At 39.6% G+C, this 19,443-nt stretch overlaps 1 protein-coding gene and 1 pseudogene across 1 annotated transcript in view; one reads left to right on the top strand and one right to left on the bottom strand.

The window, feature by feature from the left end:
- Positions 1-19,443, top strand: part of TMEM123 (transmembrane protein 123) — a 74,149-nt gene that overhangs the window by 47,295 nt on the left and 7,411 nt on the right. The gene's annotated exons all lie outside the window — the stretch shown is intronic.
- Positions 1,205-18,864, bottom strand: LOC103090097 (synaptobrevin homolog YKT6 pseudogene; annotated as a pseudogene).

Genomic DNA, 19,443 nt, shown 5'->3' with positions numbered 1-19,443 from the left:
TTTGATTCTTACAGGAGCCTTTACAAACCATTAACATTTATTAAACAAACCCACAACCTGTGACAGAAATCAGTGAACTTTTTCTGTGAAGGGCCACATGGTAAATACTTGTGGCTTTGGGGCCCATATGGTCTCCATCGCAACTATAATCAATTCTGTCCTGGCACCACAGCAGACACAGACAATATTTGAGTGAATGAGTGTAGCTGTGTGCCAGGAAAACTTTATTTATGGTCATAATTTGGCTTGTGTTATCAGTGTCTTATCTCTGGGGTTTTTTTGTTTTTACTCATGGCTGGTAGGTACTAGTTATTCCTTTAATTTATCACAACTGATTTCTGCCCTCATTCGTAGCTTTTCCTGACTTGAATTTACAAGAAACCTCCCCCACCAAAAAAAGTCTCTTTACTGAATTATCTTATAATCTTGAGCATGTTTTTTGTTTCTTGTTTTGCGGTACGCGGGCCTCCCACTGCTGTGGCCTCTCCCGTTGCGGAGCACAGGCTCCAGATGCGCAGGCTCAGTGGCCGTGGCTCACGGGCCCAGCCGCTCCACAGCACGTGGGATCTTCCCGAACCGGGGCACGAACCTGTGTCCCCTGCATCGGCAGGCAGACTCTCAACCACTGCGCCACCAGGGAAGCCATTGAGCATGTTTTTAAGTGACAAAATTGATAGGAGAAGGACTATGGAATCTGTTTTATTACATAAGCATAGTGTATAAAACTTAATTTTAAAAGAGGCAAAGGTCATTCCTTTTATTTATTGAGGTATAATTGATGTGAAACTTTATATTAGTTTCAGGCATACAGCATAATGATTTGATAATCGTGTATACTGGCAAAATGATAAGCCTAGTTAACATCCAACAGTACACATAGTTACAAAATTTTTCTTTCTTGTGATGAGAACTTTTAAGATTTATTCTGTTAGTAACTTTTTTTTTTAAACGGGAGTCACTGAGCTTTATGGTTTCATTTGGCCCCAACAATACACTTTTAGGGGGCCTCAAATTACTAGACATGTGAATTTGTACGTTCCCCACCGTCAGGTCCCTTGCACTCTTGGGTTCCTCCCAGGAGCTCCAAAGCCAAAGTTGAGTCTGTCCCACTCGGGTCTTTCCACAGCGGCTCTGCTTCCTGGGGGCTGCAGTTGCGATGTGAATGACGGTGACGTTCCAGCTCAGGGGCCTCTGCCAGCTGCTGTCACATGATTGCACAGCACGAGTTTTGTTTCCAGGCCATTTTATAGAAGGCTTTAGACTGTATTCCCAGCGCTTCGGATTTGGACACCATGTCATCTAGCTTCTCGCCTCACTCTAACAAAGACTCTGCGGTGTTGTGCAGGATGATTTTGGTCTCATCTAGTTCAGCCTGCACTTTAGTCATTGGGTCAGCTTCTCGGGGGTTCTGGTATCTGCTGAGGTGACCATCCAGACCTGCGTACTGGATGGTATTGGGGGATCCAACTGGCCAGTCTGGCCTTTCGACCTGCTTGGAGAATTCGTCTAGTACCTTATCCAGCAAGGTAAACGCCGCCCGGGATGGGTATTCACTGTCAGCAATGACCACTCCCACCAGACTGTTTCTCACTTAGTCATGGCACAGATATTCTTGTTCTTTGGCAGAAGCTCTGCTGCCTTTTGAAGAGCGCTCCACAATCAGTTGACTTGTGGAGGTCATGAATTTCTGAACGCTGGACCTCTGGAAGAAGCTGAAGGAGGACACGTCGTACGCGGCTTTGAGCAGCACCGCCTTGGCATCGCCTTTGTACAGGATGCTGAGTCTGTATGTACAGCTTCATGGCGCCGCGCCCTCGGGCCAGCTACCTGCCTGGCTGCGGGAACAGCTTGCAGGGAGCAGCATGGCGCTGCCCCTCGAGACCGCCATCAGCTGCTGACGGGTCGGCCGCTCTCTTAGTAACTTAAATATGCAGTACAGTATTAACTGTAGTCGCCAGTCTGTACATTACATCCCCTGACTTATTTATTGTATAACTGAAAGTTTGTACCTTTTGTCCTCTTCATCCTTTTCACCCACCACCCCTGCCCCACCCCGCCCCAGCTTCTCCACATTTGACAGCCGCCTATCTGTGAGCTCAGTTTTTTCTTTTGATTCAACATAAAAGTGACATCATACAGTATTTTTCTTCCTCTGACTTATTTCACTTAGCATAATGCACTCAAGGTCCATTCCTGTCGTCACAAATTGCAAGATTTCTTTTTTTTTTTAATGGCTGAGCAATATTCCACTGTGTGTGTGTGTGTGCGTGTGTGTGTGTCTCAGTGTCACATCTTTATCCATTCACTCATCAAAGGCCACTTAGGTTACATATCTTGGCTGTTGTACATAATGCTGGACTGAACATGGCAGTGCATATGTGTGTGTGTGTGTGTGTGTGTGTGTGTGTTTTCAACTTAGTGTTTTCATTTGGGGGGGGGCTGGAATAAATACCCAGGGGTGGAATTGCTGTATCATACAGTAGGTCTATCTTGAGGAACCTCCATACTGTTTTCCGTAGTGGCCGCACCAATTTACATTCTCATCCAGAGAGCACAAGGATTCCCTTTTCTTCATATCTTTCCCAAGACTTGTTATTTTTTGTCTTTTTGATAATAGCCATTCTAACAGGAGGTGATATCTCATTGTGTCTCTGATTTGCATTTTCCTGATGATTAGTGATGTTGAACACTTTTTATATGTCTGTCGTATGTCTTCTTTGGGAAAATGTCTATTCAGATTCTGTGCCTATTTTTTAAATGAAATTACTGGTTTTCTTGCTATTGAGTTATCTGACTTCTTTATATAATTTGGATACTAACCCCTTAACAGATATATGATTTGCAGATATTTTCTCCCATTCAGTAGGTTGCCTTTTCATTTTGTTGATGGTTTCATTTGCTGTGCAGAAGCATCTTAGTTTGATGTAGTCCCACTTGTTTATTTTTGCTTTTGTTGTCTCTGCTTTTGGTGTCAATCCCAAAAATCATAGCCAAGACTTAAGTCAAGGACTTTACCACCTATTTTTTTTAGATGTTTTATGGTTTCAGGTCTTACATTAGATACTATTAAGTCTTTACCTCATTTGGAATTAATGCTTTGTGTGTGGTGTAAGATAGCAGTTCAGTTTCATTCTGTTGCATATGGCTGTCTGGTTTTCCCATCTCCATTTATTGAAGAGATTGTTCTTTCCCCCATTGTATATTCTTGGCTTTTTTGTCATAAATTAATTGACCATACATGTGTGGTTTCTGGGCTCTCTGTTCTGTTCTGTTGATATATATGTCTGTTTTTATGCCAATACCATACTGTTTTGATTACTATAGCTCTGTAATTATAGTTTAAATTTAGAAAGTATGATGCCTCCAGCTTTGTTTTTATTTCTCAAGATTGGTTTGGCTACTCAGGGACTTTTGTGATTCCATACAAATTTTAGGATCATTTGTTCAATTTCTATGAAAAATACCATTGGAATTTTTATAGAGATTGCATGAACTCTGTAGATTTCTTTGGATGGTGTGGATATTTTAACAATGTTCTTCTAATTCGTGATCACAGAATATTTTTCCATTTATTTGTGTCTTCTTTAATTCCTTACATCAGTGTCTTATAGTTTTCAGTATATAGGTCCATTACCTACTCTGTTAAATTTTTTCCTAGGTATTTTATTCTCTTTCATGCAATTGTAAATGGGATTGGTTTCTTAATTTCTCTTTGTGATAGTTTGTTATTAGTGTATAGAAACGCAGTAGATTTTTGTATATTGATTTTTGTATCCTGAAACTTTATTAAATTTATTAGTTCTAACACTTTCTTTGTGGAGTCTTTAGGTTTTTCTATTTATAACACCATGTTATTTGCAAATACTGACAATTTTACTTCTTTCTCTCTAATTTGGATGCCTTTTATTCCTTTCTTTTTTTTTTTAGAAGATGTTTGGGGTAGGAGTTTATTAATTTATTTATTTTTGCTCTGTTGGGTCTTCGTTTCTGTGCGAGAGCTTTCTCTAGTTGTGGCAAGTGGGGACCACTCTTCATCATGGTGCATGGGCTTCTCACTGTCGTGGCCTCTCATGTTGCAGAGCACAGGCTCCAGACGCACAGGCTCAGTAGTTGTGGCTCATGGGCCTAGTTGCTCTGCGGCATGTGGGATCCTCCCAGACCAGGGCTCGAACCCGTGTCCCCTGCATTAGCAGGCAGATTCTTAACCACCGCGCCACCAGGGAAGCCCCTATTTCTTTTTCTTGCCTAATTGTTCTGGCTAGGACTTCCAATACTGTGTTGAATAAAAGTGGTGAGAATGGGCATACTTGTTCCTGATTTTACAGGAAAAGCTTTCAGCTTTTCACTGTTGAGTATGATGTTAGCTGTGGGCTTGTCATATATGGCCTCTATTATGTTGAGGTACATTCCTTCTGTACCCACTTTGCAGAGACTTTTTATCATAAATGTTGAATTTTCCTAAATGCTTTTCCTGCATCTAATGAGATAATCATATGGTTTTTATCCTTCATTTTGTTAATGTGATATATAACATTGATTTGCAGATGTTGAACCATCCTTGCGTCACTGGAATAAATCCCACTGGATTATGGTTTATGATTCTTTTCATGTATTGATGAATCCAGTTTGCTAATATTTTGTTGAGGATTTTTGCATCCATATTCATCAGGGGTATTGACCTGTAATTTTCTTTTGTTATGGCATCCTTGTCTGATTTTGGTATCAAGGTAATGCTGACCTCTTAAAATTAGTTTTGAAGTCTTATCTCTTCTGTTTTTTTGGAAGAGTTTTGAGAAGGATTGGTATTAATTCTTGAATATTTGGCAGAATTCACCAGTGAAGCTGTCCTGTCCTGGACTTTTGTCTGCTAGGAGGTTTTTCTTTTGTTTTGTTTTTTGTTTTTAGTTTGTTTGTTTTTTTAATTTTCTATTTTGTTTTATTTTTTTATACAGCAGGTTCTTATTAGTCATCAGTTTTATATACATCAGTGTATACATGTCAATCCCAATCGCCCAATTCAGCACACCACCATCCCCAGCCCCCCACGGCTTTCCCCCCTTGGTGTCCATACATTTGTTCTCTACATCTGTGTCTCAACTTCTGCCCTGCAAACCAGTTCATCTGTACCATTTTTCTAGGTTCCATATACATGCCTTAATATATGATATTTGTTTTTCTCTTTCTGACTTACTTCACTCTGTATGACAGTCTCTAGATCCATCCATGTCTCAACAAAGGACTCAGTTTTGTTCCTTTTTATGGCTGAGTAATATTCCATTGTATATATGTACTACATCTTCTTTATCCATTCATCTGTTGATGAGGATTTAGGTTGCTTCCATGACCTGGCTGTTGTAAATAGTGCTGCAATGAACATTGGGGTTGCATGTGTCTTTTTCAGTTATGCTTTTCTCTTGGTATATGCCCAGTAGTGGGATTGCTGGATCATATGGTAATTCTGTTTTTAGTTTTTTAAGGAACCTCCATACTGTTCTCCAGTGGGTGTATCAATTTACATTCCCACCAACAGTGCAAGAGAGTTCCCTTTTCTCCACACCCTCTCCAGCATTTGTTGTTTGTACATTTTCTGATGATGCCCATTCTAACTGGTGTGAGGTGATACCTCACTGTAGTTTTGATTTGCATTTCTCTAATAATTAGTGATATTGAGCAGCTTTTCATGTGCTTCTTGGCCATCTGTATGTCTTCTTTGGAGAAATGTCTATTTAGGTCTTCTGCCCATTTTTGGATTGGGTTGTTTGTTTCTTTAATATTGAGCTGCATGAGCTGTTTATATATTTGGGAGATTAATCCTTTGTCCGTTGATTCATTTGAAAATATTTTCTCGCATTCTGAGGGTTGTCTTTCCGTCTTGTTTATGGTTTCCTTTGCTGTGCAAAAGCTTTTAAGTTTCATTAGGTCCCATTTGTTTATTTTTGTTTTTATTTCCATTACTCTAGGAGGTGGATCAAAAAAGATCTTGCTGTCATTTATGTCAAAGAGTGTTCTTCCTATGTTTTCCTCTAAGAGTTTTATAGTGTCCAGTCGTACATTTAGGTCTCGAATCCATTTTGAGTTTTTTTTTGTGTATGGTGTTAGGGAGTGTTCTAATTTCATTCTTTTACATGTAGCTGCCCAGTTTTCCCAGCACCACTTATTGTATATCCTTGCCTCCTTTGTCATAGATTAGTTGACCAGAGGTGCGTGGGTTTATCTCTGGGCTTTCTATCTTGTTCCATTGATCTGTGTTTCTGTTTTTGTCCCAGTACCCTATTGTCTTGATTACTGTAGCTTTGTAGTATAGTGTGAAGTCAGGGAGTCTGATTCCTCCAGCTCCGTTTTTTTCCCTCAAGACTGCTTTGGCTATTCAGGGTCTTTTGTGTCTCCATACAAATTTTAAGATTTTTTGTTCCAGGTCCGTAAAAAATGCCATTGGTAATTTGATAGGGATTGCATTGAATCTGTAGATTGCTTTGGGTAATATAGTCATTTTCACAATATTGATTCTTCCAATCCAAGAACATGGTATATCTCTCCATCTGTTGGTATCATCTTTAATTATTTTCCTCAGTGTCTGATAGTGTTCTGCATACAGGTCTTTTGTCTCCCTTGGTAGGTTTATTCCTAGGTATTTTATTCTTTTTGTTGCAATGGTAAATGGGAGTGTTTCTTTAATTTCTCTTTCAGATTTTTCATCATTAGTGTATAGGAATGCAAGAGATTTCTTGGCATTAATTTTGTATCCTGCAATTTTACCAATTGATTAGCTCTAGTAGTTTACTGGTGGCATTTTCAGGATCCTCTATGTATGGTATCATGTCATCTGCAAACAGTGACACTTTTACTTCTTCTTTTCCAATTTGTATTCCTTTTATTTCTTTTTCTTCTCTGATTGCCATGGCTAGGACTTCCAAAACTATGTTGAATAATAGTGGTGAGAGTGGATATCCTTGTTTTGTTCTTGATCTTAGAGGAAATGCTTTCAGTTTTTCACCATTGAGAATGATGTTTGCTGTGGCTTTGTCGTATATGGCCTTTATTATGTTGAGGTAGGTTCCCTCTATGCCCACTTTCTGGAGAGTTTTTATCATAAATGGGTGTTGAATTTTGTCAAAAGCTTTTTTTGCATCTACTGAGATCATCATATTGTTTTTATTCTTCAATTTGTTAATGTGGTGTATCACATTGATTGATCTGAGTATATTGAAGAATCCTTGCATCCCTGGGATAAATCCCGCTTGACCGTGGTGTATGATCCTTTTAATGTGTTGTTGGATTCTGTTTGATAGTATTTTGTTGAGGATTTTTGCATCTATATTCATCACTGATATTGTTCTGTAATTTTCTTTTTTTGTAGTATCTTTGTATGGTTTTGGTATCAGGATGATGGTGGCCTCATACAATGAGTTTGGGAGTGTTTCTTTCTCTGCAATTTTTTGGAAGAGTTTGAGAAGGATGGGTATTAGCTCTTCTCTAAATATTTGATAGAATTTGCCTGTGAAGCCATCTGGTCCTGGACTTTTGTTTGTTGGAAGATTTTTAATCGCAGTTTCAATTTCATTACTTGTGATTAGTCTGTGTATATTTTCTATTTCTTTGTGGTTCAGTCTTGGAAGGTTATACCTTTCTAAGAATTTGTCCATTTCTTCCAGGTTATCCATTTTATTGGCCTGGAGTTGCTTGTAGTAGTCTCTTAGGATGCTTTGTATTTCTGTGGTGTCTGTTGTAACTTCTCCTTTTTCATTTCTAATTTTATTGATTTCAGTCCTCTCCCTCTTTTTCTTGATGAGTATAACTAATGGTTTATCAATTTGTTTATCTTCTCAAAGAACCAGCTTTTAGTTTTATTGATCTTTGCTATTTTTTTCTTTGTTTCTATTTCATTTATTTCTCCTCTGATCTTCATGATTTCTTTCCTTCTGCTAACTTTGGGTTTTGTTTGTTCTTCTTTCTCTAGTTCCTTTAGGTGTAAGGTTAGATTGTTTACTTGAGATTTTTCTTGTTTCTTGAGGTAGGCTTATATAGCTATAAACTTTTCTCTTAGAACTGCTTTTCCTGCATCCCATAGGTTTTGGATCGTCGTGTTTTCATTGTCATTTGTCTCTAGGTATTTTTTGATTTCCTCTTTGATTTCTTCAGTGATCTCTTGGTTAGTTAGTAACGTATTGTTTAGCCTCCAGATGTTTGTGTTTTTTACATTTTTTCCCCCTGTAATTCATTTCTAATCTCACAGCGTTGTGGTCAGAAAAGATGCTTGATATGATTTCAATTTTCTTAATTTTACTGTGCCTTGATTTGTGACCCAAGATGTGAACTATTCTGGAGAATGTCCGTTGTGCACTTGAGAAGAAAGTGTAACCTGCTGTTTTTGGATGGAATGTCCTATAAATATCAATTAAATCTATCTGGTCTGTTTTGTCATTTAAAGCTTGTGTTTCCTTATTTATTTTCATTTTGGATGATCTGTCCATTGGTTAAAGTCCCCCACTATTATTTTGTTACTCTTTCCTGTTTTATAGCTGTTAGCAATTGCCTTATGTATTGAGGTGCTCCTGTGTTGGGTGCATAAATATTTACAATTGTTATATCTTCTTCTTGGATTGATCCCTTGACCATTATGTAGTGTCCTTCTTTGTCCTTTGTAATAGTCTTTATTTTAAAGTCTATTTTATCTGATATGAGTATTGCTACTCCAGCTTTCTTTTGATTTCCATTTACATGGAATATCTCTTTCCATCCCCTCACTTTCAGTCTGTATGTGTCCCTAGGTCTGAAGTGGGTCTCTTGTAGACAGTATATATATGGGTCTTATTTTTGCATCCATTCTGCAAGCCTGTGTCTTTTGGTTGCAGCATTTAATACAGTCACGTTTAGGTCATTATCGATATGTATGTTCCTATGACCATTTTCTTAATTGTTGTGGGGTTTTTTTTGTAGGTCCTTTTCTTCTCTTGTGTTTCCCACTTAGAGAAGTTCCTTTAGCATTTGTTGTAGAGCTGGTTTGGTGGTGCTGAATTCCCTTATCTTTTGCTTGTATGTAAAGCTTTTGATTTCTCCTTCAAATCTGAATGAGATCCTTGCTGGATAGAGTAATCTTGGTTGTAGGTTCTTTCCTTTCATCACTTTAAGTATATCATGCCACTCCCTTCTGGCTTGTAGAGTTTCTGCTGATAAATCAGCTGTTAACCTTATGGGAGTTCCCTTGTATGTTATTTGTTGTTTTTCCCTTGCTGCTTTCAATAATTTTTATTTGTCTTTAATTTTTGCCAATTTGATTACTTTGTGTCTCTGCATGTTTCTCCTTGGGTTTATCCTGTATGGGACTCGCTGCGCTTCCTGGACTTGGGTGCCTATTTCCTTTCCCTTGTTAGGGATGTTTTCAACTATAATCTCTTCAAATATTTTCTCGGGTCCTTTCTCTCTTCTCCTTCTGGGACCCCTATAATGCGAATGTTCTTGCGTTTACTGTTGTCCCAGAGGTCTTTTAGGCTGTCTTCATTTCTTTTCATTCTTTTTTCTTTATTCTGTTCCGCAGCAGTGAATTCCACCATTCTTTCTTCCAGGTCACTTATCCATTCTTCTGCCTCAGTTATTCTGCTCTTGATTCCTTCTAGTGTAGTTTTCATTTCAGTTATTGTATTGTTCATCTCAGTTTGTTTGTTCTTTATTCTTCTAGGTCTTTGTTAAACATTTCTTGCATCTTCTCTATCTTTGCCTCCATTCTTTTTCTGAGGTCCTGGATCATCTTCACTATCAATATTTTGAATTCTTTTTCTGGAAGGTTGCCTGCCTATCTCCACTTCATTTAGTTGTTTTTCTGGGGTTTTATCTTGTTTCTTCATCTGGTACATAACCCTCTGCCTTTTCACCTTGTCTGTCTTTCTGTGAATGTGTTTTTTTTTTTCCACAGGCGGCAGGAATGTAGTTCTTCTTGCTTCTGCTGTCTGCCTTCTGGTGGATGAGGCTGTCTTTAGGAGGTTTTGATTATTGATTCAACCTCCTTATTGGTCTGTTCAGATTTTCTATTTCTTCATGATTCAGTCTTGGAAAGTTTTATGTTTCTAAGAATTTATCTATTTCTCCTAGGTTTCCAATTTTTTGGCATATAATTTTTCATAGTAGTGTCTGAAAATTCTTTGTATTTCTGTGGTATCTATTTTGATGTCACCTCTTTCAATTCTGACTTTAGCTGAAAGTTTGTCCATTTGTTGTTTATCTTCTCAAAATGGCAGCTCTTGATTTCATTGATGTTTTCTATTGTCGTTTTAGTGTCTATTTCATTTTTCTACTCTGACCTTTGTTATTTTAATTCTTCTACTAACTTTGAGTCTCATTTGTTTTTTTTCTAGTTTCTTTAGTGTAAAGTTAGGTTGTTTATGTGAGATTTTTCTTGTTTCTTGACGTCAGCATTTATAGCTATGCACTTCCCTGTTAGAATTACTTTTGCTGCATCCCATAAGTTTTGGTATGCTGTATTTACATTTTCATTAGTCTTAAGATATTTTTTGTTTCCTCTTTGATTTCTTCTTTGACCCATTTGTTCAGTAGCATGTTGTTTTATTTCCACATATTGGTGCATTTTCCAGTTTTCTTCTTGTAATTGAATTCTAGTTTCCCACCATTGTGGTAGGAAAAGATGCTTGATATTATTTTAGTCTTCTTAACTTTGTTAAGACTTGTCTTCTGGCCTAATATCTATCCTGGAGAATACTCCATGTGCACTTGAGAAGATTGTGCATTCTGTTGCTTCTTGTATGAAATGTTCTGTATATATCTGTTAAGTCTCTCTGTTCTAACGTGTCATTTAAGGCCAGTGTTTCCTTATTGATTTTCTGTCTGGATGATCTATCCATTGATGTAAGTGGGGTATTAAAGTCCCTCATTGTTATTGTATTGCTGTCTTTTTCTCCCTGTAGGTCTGTTAATATTTGCTTTATATATTTAGGTGCTTCTATGTTGGGTGCATAAATATTTACAAATATTTTCTTATTTGTTTAACACCTTTATGTGATGCCCTTCTTTGTCTCTTATTAATATCTTTGTTTTAAAGTTCATTTTGTCTGATGTAAGTATAGCTACCCCAGCTTTCTTTTTGTTTCCCTTTGCAGGGAATATTTTTCTCTATCCCCGCTCTTTCAGTCTCTGTGTCCTTGTATCTGAAGTGAGTCTCCTGTAGGCAACATATAGATGGGTGGGTTTTTTTAATCCACTCTGTATCTTTCAGTGGGAAAATTTAGCCCATTGACATTTAAAGTAATTGTTGATAGGTGTGGACTTACTTCCATTTTGTTAATTGTTTTCTGGCTGTTTTGCAGGTCCTGTATTCCTTTCTTCTTCTCTTGTTCTCTTCTTTTGTGGTTTGATGACATACTTTAGTGGTATGCTTAGATTCCTTTATGTTTTGTGTATCTACTAGAGGTGTTTTTCTTTGTGGTTACCTTTAAGCTTACATATAAGAACTTATTTATAACAGTCTGTGTTAAGCCAGTAACAACTTAAATTTAAATAGGTTCTAAAGCTCTACAGTTTTGCTCTCCCCACCCCCACGTTTTATGTTTTTGATGTCACATTTACATCTTTTTATCCTGTGTATTCTTCAACTAATTATTATAATTATAGTTACTTTTATTAGTTTTGTGTTTTAATCTCCATACTAGCTCTATAAGTGATTAATCTACCACCTTTACATTAGATTATTGTGAATTTTACCTTTACCAGTGATACTTATTCTTTAATATGTTCTCTGTTACTGATTAGCACCTTCTTGTTTCAGCTTAAAGAAGTCCCTTTAACATTTCTTATAAGGCCAGTTTAGTGGTGAACTCCTTTATAGCTTTTGCTTTTCTGGAAAAACTCTTTATCTCTCCTTCAATTCTGAATGATAACTTTGCCAGATTGAGTATTCTTGGTTGACAGTTTTTCCTCTAAGCACTTTGAATACATTGTGCCACTCCCTTCTGGCCTGCAAAGTTTCTGCTGAAAAATCTGTTGGTTTTATGAGGATTCCCTTATATGGAATAGGTTGGGGTTTTTTCTTGCTGCTTTTAAGATTTTCTCCTTGTCTTTATCTTTTGACACATTAATTATAATGTGTCTTGGTGTGGATCTCTCTGGGTTCATCTTATTTGGAACTCTCTGGATTTCCTGGATCTGGATATCAGTCCCTCCCCAGGTTGGGGAACTTTTCAGCCATTATTTTCTTTCAATAAACTTTCTGTCCCTTTCTCTCTTACTTTCCTGGGACCCCTATAATGCAAATGTTGGTCTGCTTGATGTTGTCTTATAAGTCCCTCAAAGTATCTTCACTTTTTTTTCCACTCTGTTTCCTTTTTGCTGCTTTGATTGGGAGAGTTCCACTGTCCTGTCCTTGAGTTCACTGATCCTTTCTCCTGCTTTATCTAGTCTACTGTTGAGCCCCTTTAGTGTATTTTTCAGTTATTGTATTCTTCAGCTCTGTGACTTCTTTTGATACTTTCTTATATTTTCCCTTTGTTGAAGTTCTGACTGTATTCATCCATTCTTCTCCCAAATTCAGTGAGAATCTTTATGACAGTTATTTTGAACTCTTTATCAGGTAAATTATCTTTGTTTCATTAAAGTCTTTTTCTGATGTTTATCTTGTTCTTTCCTGTGGATCATACTTCTCTGTTTCTTCATTTTCCTTCATTCTCTGCATTGGTTTCTATGCATTAGATGAAACAGCCACCTTGCCCAGACCTGAAGGAGTGAGTCTATGTAGGATATGAACCTTATTGTTCAATCCTGCCCTAGCTCTTGGTTGTCTCTCAAACTTTTTTGATTGTTAAGTAGTCTATTTTGTTTTTAATGGATGCTAGTAGCTGAGAGTATGCCAAGACCTGTCAGTGTAGGAGAGGATCTCGGTCAGCACCTAGACTAAACCTGATTGGAAGCTAAACCCTCAGGTAACAGCTTTCAAAGTATGCAAATATATACAGTTCTCTGGGACCACAAACATAAGTCCCACTGGCAGCTAGAGCCAGGTGATCTGGAGGTGTCCCCTGGGCAGCATCACAAAATTGGTGCCTCAGAAAAGTGGACAGCCTCCGTTCCGGAAGATCCCAGAGACCTGGAATGAGGCAAAGGGAGAGTGCAAAGATGGTGTCCCCTGGCCTCCATTCCCGAGAGTGCCTTTGTAGGCCTCTAAAAGCGTGCCAAACCCTAAGCCTGCCCCTCAGGCCCAAGCTCCTGGACAAGCAAGTAGGCCTCTCTCTCAGAAAGATCTGCTATCTGCACAGTTCTCTGGGGATGGCAGCCAGCCAAGAACTACCTTTGCATTTGTTACAGTCCCATGGGACCTAGGAACACAAGCCCCCCTGGCCTCCAGAGCCAGGCAATCAAGTGCATCCATCCCCTGGCGGTGTGGGGCGGGGGGCAGCCACAGAAAACAGGGCACCAGACACATATACAAGTCCACTCCAGGATACACTGGTGCTCTGGAGTGTGGCAGAGGGAGAACATGAAGATAGCACCCACCCCCCAGGTCTCTGGAAAGGATTGTGGTCAGCCCTTAGATGTGTGTCTAATTAGAAGCCTGTCTCTCAGGCCTAGCTGATAAGATAATAGGCCTCTTTCACAGAAAGGCTGAGCTCCTGGGTCTGTTGCCTCTTGCTGTGTCCTGGGGAGTGGTAGCTGGTTGAGAGCTCTTTCTCTGTTGGTTACAGTCCTATGGAACTTGTGAGCATATACCCTGCTGACCAGAGCCAGTCATTCTAAAGGTCTCCCCTGGCAGCAGCCACAAAAATTGGGGCACCAGAGGTGGGCATAGGCTCCTTTCTGGGAGATACTGGTGAGCTGGAGTGAGGGAGAGCACAAAGATGGTGCCCGCCAGCCTCTGTCCCTAGAGGGTACCCCAGTAGGCCCTTAGACATGTGTTAGATTAGATTCCTTTTGCTCATACCAAACTTTAAGATTAGCAAATGAGCCTCTTTCACATAAAGTCTGGGTGCCTCTCAATTGACTGCCTCTGAGCTGGTCCTTGGGGTGGGGTGAGTCTGAAGATGAGTGCCCTTTAAGAGCCATTTCTCAGTTGGCTATGGCCTTGGGGGTCTCATGGACATGGCCCCATTGGTTTTCAAAGCTTAGAGGGCTCACCTCTCAGGTGCAAGTCTTAAAAGTCGGGTGCCTGATGTGGGGTTCAAACCTTTCACTCCTCAGGGAGAAGCTACGGGTTTTGAGTTCCCTTCTGATTGTGTGTCACTGCAGCAGGTTGGGGGCAGGAGCGGGTTGCAGAGTTTATGGCGAGATTGTGTCAGCCTCTCCTACCTGCCTCAGTGTTGGTTTTTTTCTCATTTGCCCGATGTGTAGGAGTCACTCAGCCAGTTTTGTGGTGTCTTTTTTCCCAGAGGAAATTGTTGTGTAATTGGCTGTAGATTCAGTGTGTCTATGGGAAGAGGTGAGTTTAGGATCTTCCCGTGTCACCATCGTGAACCAGTACCACTCATCACCTTTTCTCTGATTAGTAATTGTATAGTATATTTCTTCCCTATACCTTCACTTTCAATACTTTTCAGCTTTTTGGAATCTTAGTTTTAAGATATATCGCTTATGAACAGTTCATAGTTTTTCTATCCAGTTGATAATCTTTGTCTTTTACATGGCCTGTTTTGTACATTTAATATAACTTCAGTGTAATTTCTGGGCTGGGCCAGGAGCAGTAATAGGGTTTTCACCAGGTAAAGAATGGGTGGGAAGCATCCCAGGCAGAGGAAGTAATATAACAAAGCAACAGAAATAAATAAATCAACTGCATAGGGAAAGCTGAGTAAATCTGCTGGGGCAGAAAAGAGTAGCAGAAGATTAGGCAGCAGAGGAGACCGTGGCCTTGTCATCATGGTGAAGAGATAGCTTTTGGCCTTCCCTCCTTGCATAGTGTGGAGCACATGCTAGAAGTGATCGAGTTCTTCCAAAACTGTGCCTGGCACTTATGTAGAGTAAAATGAAAATGTAAGATGTGGTTCTTGCAATTAATAACCAACTAATTCCATTTAAAAGGTAAGATAATACAATTAAGAGTCCATAAAAATGCAAAATAAGGAGATAAATAATAAAATAAAGTTAAAAATAAAGGAGATACCTGAGAAGGATTGCATCTTTCTTGTTTCTGCAGAGCCTCCTAGCGTTCTTGGCACTGAGTAGGTATTGCATTGGCCAAAAAGTTCATTCCAGTTTTTCTGTGACATCTGAGGGGAAAACCTGAATGAATTTTTGGCCAGCCCAATAATACTCAGTGCTGGGAGGAGTGAGAAGCCAGGCTGACTGGAATGTGTTGGGGAAGAATAGCAGATAGAGTAAATTCTATTCTGTGGAGAGTGAAGATTGCCAGGATGAGAGGCTGGGAAGGTTTGGAGCAAGAACAGAGGAAAAATAATATCAGCTTGCCTGATGCCCTTGTGAATGTGATTCTTGCCTTATTTATTTATTTATTTTTAATTAGCCAGGGTTACAAATTGTGGGCTGGGTCTGTGGTAATGGAATAGAATGGGCAAGACCTATGGCAATACCATAACAAAGCCTCGATATTGTCTACACAGCCCGGCCAGCTCAGCCTTGGCTGAGTTGGGTTCTGACTGCCTTGAAAAGCCATGCTGCTTTTCTGACCCTCTCTTGCTCAGCTGCTTTCTCTACAGCTCTGGGAATGCACAGGATCGCCCTTCAGAATGAATTTCCTTAAACAAACCTGGACTATGTCGCAATTGTTATTAGTTCTCACTGTCTGTAAGGCAGATAATTGCCTTGACTGAAAATGCCTCTTTCAGCTCCTGCCAGAGTTTATATTAAAAGATTTAGGTAGAGTGATGATAGTGTAACAAAATGTGGAAACAGAATTTATTACAGATATAACTTATTTAAAACACCCCAGTTGTTATTTTTCTGTGTTCATATATATATAGAGAGAGAGAGAGGTTTTTTTTCCTTTTTGGAATTTTAATTTTTGAATTTAGAAGTTTAGGAAAATATATTTGATTTTCAGAAAATGGACAGCTCTTTATGATGATACATATTTTTAAAGCCCAATTTTCTCTTAGATTGTTTTAAATCTAGATTTTTCTTGATTTTTTTAAAAGATAACTTTTTAAGATTTTTTTTCTAATCTATATTTTTCAATTCTGTGGATTTTTGGTCCTCAGGTAATTTGAATTCAAGGAGAATTTTCATAATGAATCTACTGACTTTATACAATGAGGAAAGGCCCCTTTGCTTTCTAAATAATGAGTACTTCTGGGATTACACTGATACTTAGATTCTCTATAGCAGGGGTCCCCAACCCCCAGGCCACAGACCAGTACCAGTTCGTAGCCTGTTAGGAACTGGGCCGCACAGTGGGAGGTGAGCGGCGGGCGAGTGACTGAAGCTTCATCTGTATTTACAGCCGCTCCCTATTGCTTGCATTACCACCTGAGCTCCGCCACCTGTCAGGTCAGCAGCGGCATTCGATTCTCATAGGAGCTCAAACCCTCCTGTGAACTGTGCACGCGAGGGATCTAGGTTGTGCACTCCTTATGAGACTCTAATGCCTGATGATCTGGCTGGGGAGTGGCTGCAGATACAGATTATCATTAGCAGAGAAGTTTGACTGCACAGAGATCATAATAAATCATTTGCTTGCAGACTCATATCAAAACCCTATCAGCAGACTTCCCTGGTGGTGCAGTGGTTAAGAATCTGCCTGCCAAAGCAGGGGACATGAGTTTGATCCCTGGTCCAGGAAGTTCCCACATGCCGTGGAGCAACTGAGCCCCTGCACCACAACTACTGAAGCCCACGCACCTAGAGCCCGTGCTCTGTAACAAAGAGAGGCTACCACAATGAGAAGCCCGCACACCACAACAAAAAGTAGCCCCCGCTTGCCGCAACTAGAGAAAGCCCACGCACAGCCATGAGGACCCAATGCAGCCAAAAAATAAATAAATAAATAAAATTTTAAAAAGCCCTATCAGTGAGTGGCAAGTGAAAACAAGCTCAGGGCTCCCACAGATTCTGCGTTATGGTGAGTTGTATAATTATTTCATTATATATTACAATGTAGTAATAGAAATAAAGTGCACAATAAATGAAATGTGCTTGAATCATCACGAAACTATCCCCACCCCAATCCATGGAAAAGTTGTCTTCCATGAAACCGGTCCCTGGTGTCAAAAAGGTTGGGGACCGATGCTCTATGGGAAAGAGGTTCTCAAGGTTCTCAGTGTTTAAAAATATTCCAAGAGACACACACAAGACTAGTACTAGCTGCAGACTGTACTTAGAATCATAGAACCCTCAAAATGACTCTGTGGCACCAGAAATTTATGATCCATGATCTTAAATAGTTCTGTATTTTTGACAACTATAATAGGAAATGAAAAACTACTACTGTCCCATTTTAAAATAACTGAGATTTTTTTTTTTAAATGAATGTGAATTTTCAACTCTGGTTTAAGTGTGTATCTGATATCCCAAAGAAAACAAATTGCCACTCTTAACTTTGAAATATTTAGGTTAAAGGACAAAAATGGCACTTAGATAGTTTGGGGCTCAAGGTTATAGGAGTAAAGAAAGTTATTTCAACACAACATAGTTATACAAAGATACTTGGAATAAATCCAGACTTTGAAGAGGATGAGTACTTTTACTTGGTACTAGGAACAAACAGGCTGCTTCATAGTGTCCTTGGTCTTGCTGTAATAAGAAGGTGGCCGGCTGATGTTAATAGAAAAAGGCCTGGAACATCACTTTTTTCTTCTCAGATATTTATATAAATGAACTGAAAATACCTTTAAGAGCATCCTCTTCGATGTGCTGTTATTCAGATGGCAGTGGTGATAATCATGGAAGTAGATCTGACTGACTACTACTCAGCCTCCTATAAGGGAACTGTGTAGTGCAGCTCCGTAGGAGAGGTATATTCTGTAAAACAAATGCTGAGATACAGAGTAACCATTCATTGAGCAGGTCCTCCATAGGAGGCACTGTGCTAAGTGCTCAATACAAATTGTCAGTTATTTCTCCCAAACCCCTGTGATATCTCAGGAAGGAGACTGAATCTCAGAGATGTTAAGTAACTTGTCTAAGGTAACCCAGCAAGTAAGTGGCTGAGCTGATCCAGAGCTTGAGCTCGTTCCCACCATGCCTGAAAAATATCACCAGCACTTGGTAAAGAGAAGAGCTCAGTACATGGAAGTGCGAATTCTGTCATAGAAAAATTGTGCTCCAGGGATAGTTCTCTTATTACAGAACAGGAACGGAGTGCTGTTTGGACTGTCTTGAGTATTTTTGCAGCAGTCACAAAACATCAACTCATCCCTATTTGTACTTTCTCTGTCTTGTCCCTTTTGTGCCTGAACATGGCAGTTGCTGGGACGGAGGGTGCATGGGTGCTCTTACTACAGCCCTTCACTTTGTTTTCCTGTGATTATGTTAGTTGAAACCAAGAGTTAGGGTCAAGAAATTTTTATAGCTCTAAAATCTATAGATGATCTTAGGTTTCATTTAAGAAGCTTTGAGAGTAGTTTGACAAGTACCGAATGACTTAATTCATCTCACAGTGATTAGTTTCAAGGATCTGTGAAAGGAACAAGCTCAGCACAGCCACTGGCGAGTGCTGTGGCACAGCTGCCTGAAGACGCGCTTTGTTAGCAGTGAAAGAACTGTGGTCCTGAGTGCATTAGTTTGCTAGGGCTGCCACACAAAGGACCACTAACTAGGTAGTATAAACAGCAGAGATGTATCGTCAGATTGTCGACAGGGTTGCTGCCCCCTGAGAGAGGATCTGTCCTGTGCCTCTCGCCTAGTTTCTGGTGTTTTGCTGGCAATCTTTGGCTTTCCTTGACCTGTTGGAAGCATCACCGTGATCTGTGCCTTCATCTTCACATGGTGTTCCTCCTGTATGTCTGTCTGCCTCCAAATTTCCCATTTTATAAGGACACCAGGTATTTAAGGCTCATCTTCATAACCTCATTTTTTCATTATAATCCTCTGTAAGGATCCTGTCTCCAAAAAAGGTCACATCCTAAACTACTGGGGGTTAGGGCTTCAACATATGAATTTTAGTTAACTTATTTAGTTAACTAAGTAAGTGTTAACAACTGTGTGCCACATACACCCCCTTCCCGCAGCTCCACTTACATTAGCTGAGGTGTTATCGACAGTACGTAGGTCCAGTTTATTGAATGAGTTGTATTTAGTAAGGTGTCTCTCCTTTTCAGAATAATACCAAAATAAATAAAAGTCTACAATGATTGGAATTTCTCCCTCTGCCAGCCTGGGCCTGCTTCGCGTTTGGAACCGACAGTGGGGAATTTGACACTGTCGGCTTCCTTCCTTGCTCTGCCTTTCTCCCCCTCACTTCTCCTGGTTTTTACCCTTCCAGGATCAGGCCTAAAGGGGATTAAGGGGAAAAGCCAGTTGGGATGTTTTCATCTGGCGAAGGTGCCCCCTAGGTGG

Source organism: Lipotes vexillifer, unplaced genomic scaffold (assembly GCF_000442215.2).
Source record: "Lipotes vexillifer unplaced genomic scaffold, Lipotes_vexillifer_v1.1 scaffold593, whole genome shotgun sequence".
Taxonomy (NCBI): domain Eukaryota; kingdom Metazoa; phylum Chordata; class Mammalia; order Artiodactyla; family Lipotidae; genus Lipotes; species Lipotes vexillifer.
The sequence above is the reverse complement of the archived record's forward strand: the minus strand, read 5'-3'. Positions and strand labels throughout refer to the sequence as shown.